At 34.6% G+C, this 9175-nt stretch overlaps 1 non-coding gene across 1 annotated transcript; it reads left to right on the forward strand.

The window, feature by feature from the left end:
- Positions 1 to 227: 227 nt before the first annotated feature.
- On the forward strand, positions 228 to 299 carry Trnac-gca (transfer RNA cysteine (anticodon GCA)). The gene has a single exon. It is a non-coding gene; the product is annotated as a tRNA-Cys (tRNA).
- Positions 300 to 9175: the final 8876 nt, after the last annotated feature.

Consider the following 9175-nt stretch of genomic DNA (forward strand, 5'->3'; position numbering starts at 1 on the left):
AAGCTTTTCTGTTATGATTTGTAAGTCTTTAAAGTTCATATGTACATTAGTGATATATTTAAAACGTGACAAAGTTCAACCTCATTATATTAAGAACAATTTTGTAGTCTATTGTGTTTATTAAATGATTGGATCTTCGCGAATTACAAAAACAAATACAATTTTTTCACTAAGATCAACGTCACAGCTTTTATTTCTGTATTCATTATTTTAAGCTTTATTCAAGCGGGGATATAGCTCAGTGGTAGAGCATTCGACTGCAGATCGAGAGGTCCCCGGTTCAAACCCGGGTGTCCCCTAGAATTCTTTTTCGCAAATTTCATTAAAAGAAATTCTTATGCTTACGACAGACATGATTTCTTCTCCAAGATGTAAATATTTGAAGCTTCTATTGTATCACCATAATTTTTATTTCAAACCGCCCACTACCAACCGTCGTAAGCTCCTCATAAGGTTTTCTTAGACAGGGTAAGTAAGTATGACGTTATGTTTGTATTTTCAAAAATGACTAAAAAGTGGGTTTCGAACTTATTTGAATATTTAAATTAAATTAAACATTATAAGAAAATGATCTAATATACAAATTTGTAAAGCCTTGTTCGTTATTAGTCTTAGGTGTGTATTTTAATCCCTCCACCTACTTCCAACTAAAAAGAAAAAAAAAAACACTTCTAGGCTCTAAATTTACTTAATTTTGCACTTCGATTCATCCTAAGGGATGCTCCAAAAGTGAATCTATTGAGCTAACCATATAAGTAGGTAGTTTTGTTCCTATAGCTAGAATCGGTGACGCTAAATTGAATCAAATACTCTCATGTTCGCACGTTTGAATTCCATAAACAACAACAACGATAAGGAGACCCCCAGAGACCGAACGAGCATGATTGGCAAGTTAAGTCCCTGTCATCGAGTTAAAGGTAAAAGATATGCCATTATCGTTCCATGTTATTTTTTTCTTTCTTTGATAAGAAAAACCATGCAATTCCCCCTATGATACTCGTACATGTCTGGCAAGCATCTTAAAACGACGAAGATGACGACGACGACAAAGACGAAGAAGACTATTTCAAGACCGCCTCGACTATATAAAAGAAAAATCGAGGAAATTTTTAGGAAAGCTCCGGCAACAGCAAGCATATAGGGAATCCTATTTTTCTTTTCGTCTTGGTCTGGATTGAGATTGCTCACCAGGGGTTCGTGATGATGGTGTATCATTTTTCTAGGAATGAAAATTTGTTTTTGTTTTTCTCACTTTTCCATTTAGAACTCGATTACGATGCGGACGTGAATCTGGCAGAAACCTTTCAGTTGCACAATTCTTTCTGTTCCTATATCATAAGCTAGATACACCACCTGCACGCTGCAGCACAGCACAAAGCTCAGGCAAGGCACACACGTTAACAGGTGAAATGAAAATCTCCACACAATAGAAAACTGGAAACGAAGCGGAAAAGAACGAATAGAAAATGTATATAAAAAAAAAAGAAAACTAAAACCGTCTTTCACTCTCCTTCGTGGCTGTGAGTCGTGATAAAATATTGTTTTTGTTGTGTTCCGGAACGCGATACACACATGCAGCCATCAACATCGTCACGAGAACGAGAACAAAAACGCAAACTGCATAACCGGGAATCCGGCATAAGTGTGACGTTTTCAAGGCTGGTCGATACAGAAGAGAGTAATGAAGAGCCTATGTAAGGCGCTCAAACTTAAGGGAGCCGCATGAAAATACTGGACGAAATTTAATGATGGGACTAAAACTGTTTTGTCTTAAAATTGAAACTTTTTTGAACTATCATACAAATTATTAACTAACCTTACAAGACAAGGCAATTGCGAGAACTTAACGAAACAAGGCACACTTGAGAAAAAATAACTTATCGAAAAGCAGTAATACGGGAAAGACACATGTTTTCCTTACATTATCCTTCTTTTGGTTTGTTATTTGAAGAAAATTATTTTCCTTAAGTTAAAACTTAATAAAATTCCAGTTTCATTTTTTAAAAACAAAATCAAAAAATTAACGAAACTTAACGAAAAAATGCAATTTAAAGAAAAAATTAACTTTATCAGCCTCTTTGATTTCTTCATAATCGTCGAATGAAAGTTCAGTTTCATTGAAGTGAGAGCCTTCCACGAGTGATTTTTTTCTTTTAAATTAAAAATGAACGAAACTAAACGAATACAAAAAATCTGGGTAAAACACATGTTCTCGATATATTTGCTTATTTATATGAATTAATATATTTTTGTTACTTGGTTTTAAGTAAATAATTTTTGGAAGTTTCAAGAAGACAAACCTCAATTTAATTATATTGCATTTAAGTTGAATAAACTTTATCCTTCTAAGTTTCGTTAAAACTTAAAGAAATGTCAGTTTCATCTAAGGGAATTTTGCTGTCAAAATCAAAAACTAACGAAACTTGACGAGGAGCGAAAATTTGTTGTTTTATAATTCTTCATAATCGTTGGAAGCTGTCAGATATAAGACAACAAAAAGTTTTGGAGGGACTCTTTTCTCTAAAATTAAAAATTAACGAATCTTGACGAAAGGCATAAATTCGGGTAAAACACATGTTCTCGGTGAATTTGCTTGCTTTTTTGGAGTTTTTTGGTATTTCCAAATATGTACTCGCAAACCGTCTTGAACTTGACGAGAAGCTAAAATTTGTTCTCTTATAAATCTTTATAATCGTTGGAAGCTGTCAGATATAAGGCAACGAAGAGTTAAGACCCAAATATAATAGGCATAAGCTTATGTCAAAAACCCAACGAAAATTCACTTAAGTTTGTGAAATTACTGCGGATAGCCATAATGCAATTTTGCTCACGTATCTACATGTCAGATTTTACTATGCGGCGAGCGACTGGGATCGCTCTTGCTTAAGTTTGCTTAAGTTAACGAAACTGAGAAAAGTTGAACGAAACGGAAATAGACTCCATTATGTTCACTCGTATTGAGATTCTTTGTATTCGCACGTTTACTTATGTGCGCCTTTATGGAGAGATTTTTTTTCTCTAAAATTAAAAATTAACGAAACTTGACGAAAGGTAGAAATTCGGGTAAAACACATGTTCTCGGTAAATTTTCTTGCTTTATTGGAGCCTTTTGCTATATATATGTAAATATGTACTCGCAAACCGTCAAAACCAAATGTCATAAATAAACGAAAAGTTATTTTCGCTAAGTCAAATCTCAATAAAAGCTTTTTTACTAAAATTATCAATCAAACAAAATATGAGTTGTCTAATTCTCTCCATTATTATGTGCTTATTTTTATTGAAAAACTTATTCTTTAGCTCCCAAAATTAACTATAATTAATTCATAATAAATATAAGAAACCATACTTTACAAAATGATGGTTGTTAGACGAAATTTAAATTAACGAAGAAGGAACTACTATTTTCGAAAGGTGTCAGAGGGAAATGTCAGAATAGTAATATTCAAGTTAAGTAGACCATTTTTCTCTTTCTTTAATATTCTGACTTCATAAAATGACATTTTTACTGAAATGAAGGTCTAATTGTAGCTATTTTTCTTTCAAAACAAATAAGAACGAAACTTGACGAACAAATATTATTCAAATTAAGTAAGCAAAACCGATGCCAGACTCAACCATTTTCGAAAATTTAATATTTGTAAATTTAACGAAAAAATTTTGAACGAATGTCGGTAACATGCATCACTGCACAATCGACAATTTGGACTCATTACAATTTGACATTTAATCACAACAGAAGTGACAGCGGTGATGTGAACTACACATTCCAGACCCTGTTCAACTCAAACTATTTGCTTATGGCGCCAAGTCCCCAAGGGTTCGCCCTTGTACATATATTGTATGGTGCTACTCACTTTCTTCTTTAGCTTGTAGTTAGTTGCATATTGGTTTAGTTAAATAGAAAAGTATTCTAATATGCTGCCATTTACCATATAGAGAAACCTCACAGTCCTACACAATTCTACGTATGTCAACGTTTTACCTCAAACTCGATGTTTTTTTTTTAAGCCTTCCTCTTCTGACTGTGGCAACTCTCTTAACTTTTTATATGTGCTTTTATCGAGAACTAGAATACACTGTATTTACCTACCCTACGAACTTTATGGTGTCGATGCAGCAGAATATTTTGTGTCAAATGGAATTATTCGAATGTTATTATTATTATATGGCCAGGATATTCGTACGACTGAAGGTACATATAAGTCGTCATGGTTTTGAACTGATGCCAGTTTGTTGTTGTCTAAAAACACCAGATGTTACGATGTTGGGAAAGGTAACTGTACACAAATACGTAGAAGATGAAAAAGGAAAACTACTTTGAATGGAAACTTTTTTTAAAATTTTGTTCTCTATTCATTCACATGCGCCAATTTCTATGAAAAGGATATTGGTTCTTTTATGCATGCTAACGTTTTGTTGTTAATATTTACCTACCTATTTTTTACTCTATCAGAGGGGGGGTAATATTGAATGAGCGTAGGTTCACCTGGTATCTATGTATGTACATAATGCAAATGTTTAGAATAAGCTATCGAAATGGCTGTCATGGAGGCGGAAATTTAATTTAGAATTAAAAGTGGGTGGATTTGAGCCAGATTTGGCATCGGTAACAGCATGATAATTAAATAATTTCGTTTGGTGTGACAGCTTGTGGAGAATTGGGGGTTTGAAGTTTAGTAAAATTACCATCTCTTTCAAAATCAAATGAACCATTATTGTTGTGTGAGGGGCGAGCGGGTGGCCAGGAGAGACAGAAGGGAGAAGGGTAGGTTTTTCTGACGCATGAAAGTATTTTTTTTAATTCAAAAGTTATATGTATTGCTTTAGAATGTGTGAATAATTACTCTGAAGGATAAGAGGGAGGGTACGTTAAAATAAGGAATTTATGTCATGGGAAAATTTACGGAATTGCATAATGAAGAAATAGAAATTTAAAAAAATACCGTTGATTAACCATTCATGGAGAAAATTAAATTATTTCAAAAAAATAAATACTTATTTTTTTCAGTTTTTACTTTTTTTTTTAAAAATCTTTTCAATTTTCATGTCCTATGAATTTGAATAAATGTCAAAATATCGGTAATTATGCAGACTAGTGTCGTCACCATTCTACAAGTGGAACAATACTGTCAATTTCTAACAGTTGGTCTTAGTACCCCAACTCAAACAAAATCTAGTATGGTTTTTCATAAATGCAAAGAAATTTTCATATACTGAACCTCGCACCCTCCTTAAACCCTATAGTGTGTCCATGAAGGGGGGTTGGGGGCATCATGCACGCCCTACATATGTTCCTCACAGTAAATATAAATTGGTCTTATTTATCAAAACATTTTGACCTTTTTTTGATTAAGGTTAATTGAGACAAATTAGTAATAAACAAATTTAAAAAAGAGCGTATACGCCCCAGTGCATGGAGAGAATATAATTGTACAAGGAATTTGGATTATCAACCAGCTAATTGCAGAAAATGTTTAACTTAAAAATTCCTTCTTTCAAAATAAAAACACTACATAAGCTACTGACTATTAAAACGTCAAATTTGTCTAGATTACACTAAAAGCCATGCTTAACCTTGGCCACCACTGATGAGACTTTAAACTTTTAGTCAAAACTTTATTTTGTGACTAAAATAAAATAAATAAATTGGGTGGTGCAACAGTCCGTTAAGAACTAGGGCCTAGTGACATAACACCCCTCAACCATACCTATATGGGAGTTATGTTATCAGGAATGGAGGGGACCTACAGTTTATATGCTGAATCAGAACGGCTAACTTGAGAAAGCACTTTTTCATGACAAGAGTTACGTTTGGAGAATTTGTCAATTCCTCGTAAGAGGTAGTACCCGTGAAAAGACTTAAAATGGCATAGGCAGGGATCGAACCCTAGACCTCTTGCATGACAGTCCAACGCACTAACCATCATGCCACGGGTTGGTACTTACTTATTTTGTGACTGGGCCAAGTTTTATCTGTAGATAAGTAAATAAGCTTAATTGTGGGTTTCAAGATCCCAAAACTTACATTGCTCGAGCGAGTTGTCATTGACCTTGATTTGTTCAGCAAACTCAACGATTTCATTATGGTAAAGCACATAAACAAGCAAACAAGTAAACATTTTCTACCGAAATTCGGAGTCGGCGACTGAAACTTTAAAAGCTCCAGTTTTTGGTCGTGATTCTAGCCAAAGTATTACATATTCGTGACGTTGCAGTGTTATTGATATAAGACATTGGTCGAGCCGTTCATCGCAGCCGTTCAGACGTACGTAGCAAAAGGTTCAAATCAGTTAATTCCAAAGGGGTTCTCAATAATTGATCATATTTCAGACCATATTGTTCAGTATTTGGCGTAAGGATCTTGGTTTACACCCATACAAGATCAAGCTGACTCAAGATTTGAAGCGGATGGTCTCATTTTCAAGTTCTTTTTACAAAAACCCTTTCGTAACCTAAGCTCTTGTTTACAAATTCATCTTATTATGTTAAGCCATCCAAGTCAAAAAGTCAATACAATAAGTCAGGTTAATAAGTAAAGCCAATCATTTTAGTCGATAACTAATTCAATGTAATTGAATGCGCATCATATGTATAAAATAAAATAATATAGGGTTTTTCAATAAGGGCGGGTAGTTGTTGTGTTTCGATGTCGTGGTGTTTGCTGTATGGCACGTAGCGCCATCCTGCTGAAACCACATGTCGTCTAGGTCCATATGGTTCAATTTGGACCATGAGAAATTAGTTATCATCGTTATGTAGCGCCTGCTGTCGACGGTGACAGCCTCACTTAACGTTGTAAAAAAGCACGAAACAATTACGCCACCGGCCCAAAATCCACACCAAACGGATGCATTATCATCTGGTGATAACAATTTCGGTTGTTAACACAGCCATTCATCCAAAAATGGGCCTCATCGCTAAAGATGATTTTTAGGCCAAAATTGGGATCCTCTTCCAAACGATTCGAAGCCCAGTCAGCAAACAAACGGCTGACTGCCTTGTGTACTGCTCTACACTTTCATGAACCTTGGCGATGTTCTTGGCCGATCTTGCGTTCCTTAAACGTATGGGTTTTTTTTTTGTTTACTGAACCGGTCGTCTCAAATTTGACCACCAAACGTTGAAGAGTCGACTGTGAAGGGCCATCACGTCTACCGTAAAATGGGGCAATGCGCGCAACGTTTGCGTAACGAACACTTATTTTGATAATAAAGTTTTAGTATTCGAACGTGCTGTTCAATCGTGTAACTTGCCATGACAGATGTTACCAAAACAAAATGGCCACACGGAGTACTAAAATCTACACACGCCAATGTAAAAACCCTACAAAATAAATAAAAATGCAATTAGTATCATGTTTGTTTAAGAACGCGCTTTATACATTTATATTACATGGTGTCAGAAGTGGGATTCTGAACCCATGCCTACAAAAGAAGACTGGAAATGACTAAGAAGCCAATGTTTATTTTTACAAAATGCAAAAAAAAAAAACAAGACACCAAATAATCCAAAAGTAGAAAAAAAGTTGTTTTACCATTAACAAAAATTATATCCGGTGGGAACTTTTGTTTCACCTTACACTTGCTCTACCGACTTGTAATACATCCTAAAGTATTTGTAAGAAATTGCATGAGTTTTAATTTCAATCAAAAATTTTAATAAATCCAATAACCTACTACATAAAATACTTTTAAAATGATTTTCGAACATTAAAGTTTTTCAAACCACAGAATGGACAATGAAACTTCAATGTTCCATAAATCTTAAAACAAACAAGGCACAAATGCATATTTTTGATAAATGTTTCAACTAATCAACCCAAAGTAATCAAAAACAAAACCTTTCAAAACCTTTTAACTTCATATATCACATTCCCCTCCGTGAAGGTATTTAAGGTTATTGGATAAGGATATACAGTGAATCACAAAATTGGTCACGCTTATCATAAACAAAAAACAAATTCTCTTTAATTGCTCTCATGTGAATTGTTTCCTTTTTTTATTTCCTTACATAATTTTCTCATCTAACAGTTTATAACGGTTTTTATTCTCCTCTACTTAAAAGTAGGTTTTACTATACGACTGCATTTGCAGTTGCATCGTGATCGTTTGTGAGTTAGAACGTAAAGACTCCATTTCTTATTTATTGATCTTAATTTAATAAAAAAAAAAGTGAATTAAGGGCTCATTAATATTCAGTGCTTAGTTATGTTAATTAAATGAAGTGAAAACTTTATATTTTGTTTATTCAGATTTCTTATAATGGGATCGAACAATAAACCAATAAAAATAACCCCAAAAAAGCAGATTGAAGAATTTTTGGAGAAAAGGAGTACGACACCGGAAAATTGCGGAATTGACGGCTGTATCACAAATTTCAAAATGCTGTTCAAATCAAACGAGCTTAGGACCAAGACCAAAACATTCCCATTTCAGCGGAAACAGTTCGCAGGACACTAAGATCCGCTGGTTTAAGAGAGGAAGGAGCCAAAGTAAAAAAACCACTTCTAACTAAACGACACCAAAAATGGAGGCTGGAATTCGCAAGAAAAAATTCTTCTTGGACAACGGATGATTGCGCGAGAGTGGTTTGTTCGGATGAGAGCAAAATTAACCGTTTGGCCTCGGATGGAAGAGAATGGGTATGGAAAACACCAGTAGAAAAGTTACAACCTCGTCACGTTAAACCTACTCTGAAGTTTGGTAGGGGGATCCGTTATGATCTGGGGATGAATGATGGCGAGAGGAGTTTGAAGTATACACAAAATTCGAGGACGTATGACGTCATCATCTTATATTGAGATTTTGAATTGTTATTTGATTGAAACGCTGGTAAAATTCGGTGTTGAAGCTTCGGACATTGTCTTCCAGCAAGACAATTATCCGAAGCATACTGCCAAGATCACATAAAAATGGTTAACAGACCACGGCTACACAATGTTGACATGGCCACCGCAATCCCCAGATCTTAACCCCATCGAACACTTAACAGAACACTGGACAAAAATAAAAACAGCGTGGGAAAATTTAAGCCCAGGGATATGTAAAAATTTGGTTGCCAGTATGCTCAATGGAATACAAGCGGTAATTGATGCTAAAGGAGGAAACACAAAATATTAACTATCCAACGCTTTTGAGAAAGAAAACACTTAAAATCAATCAAGCTTTGTATT

Source organism: Eupeodes corollae, chromosome 2 (genome assembly GCF_945859685.1).
Source record: "Eupeodes corollae chromosome 2, idEupCoro1.1, whole genome shotgun sequence".
In the NCBI taxonomy this organism is placed as follows: Eukaryota; Metazoa; Arthropoda; class Insecta; order Diptera; family Syrphidae; genus Eupeodes; species Eupeodes corollae.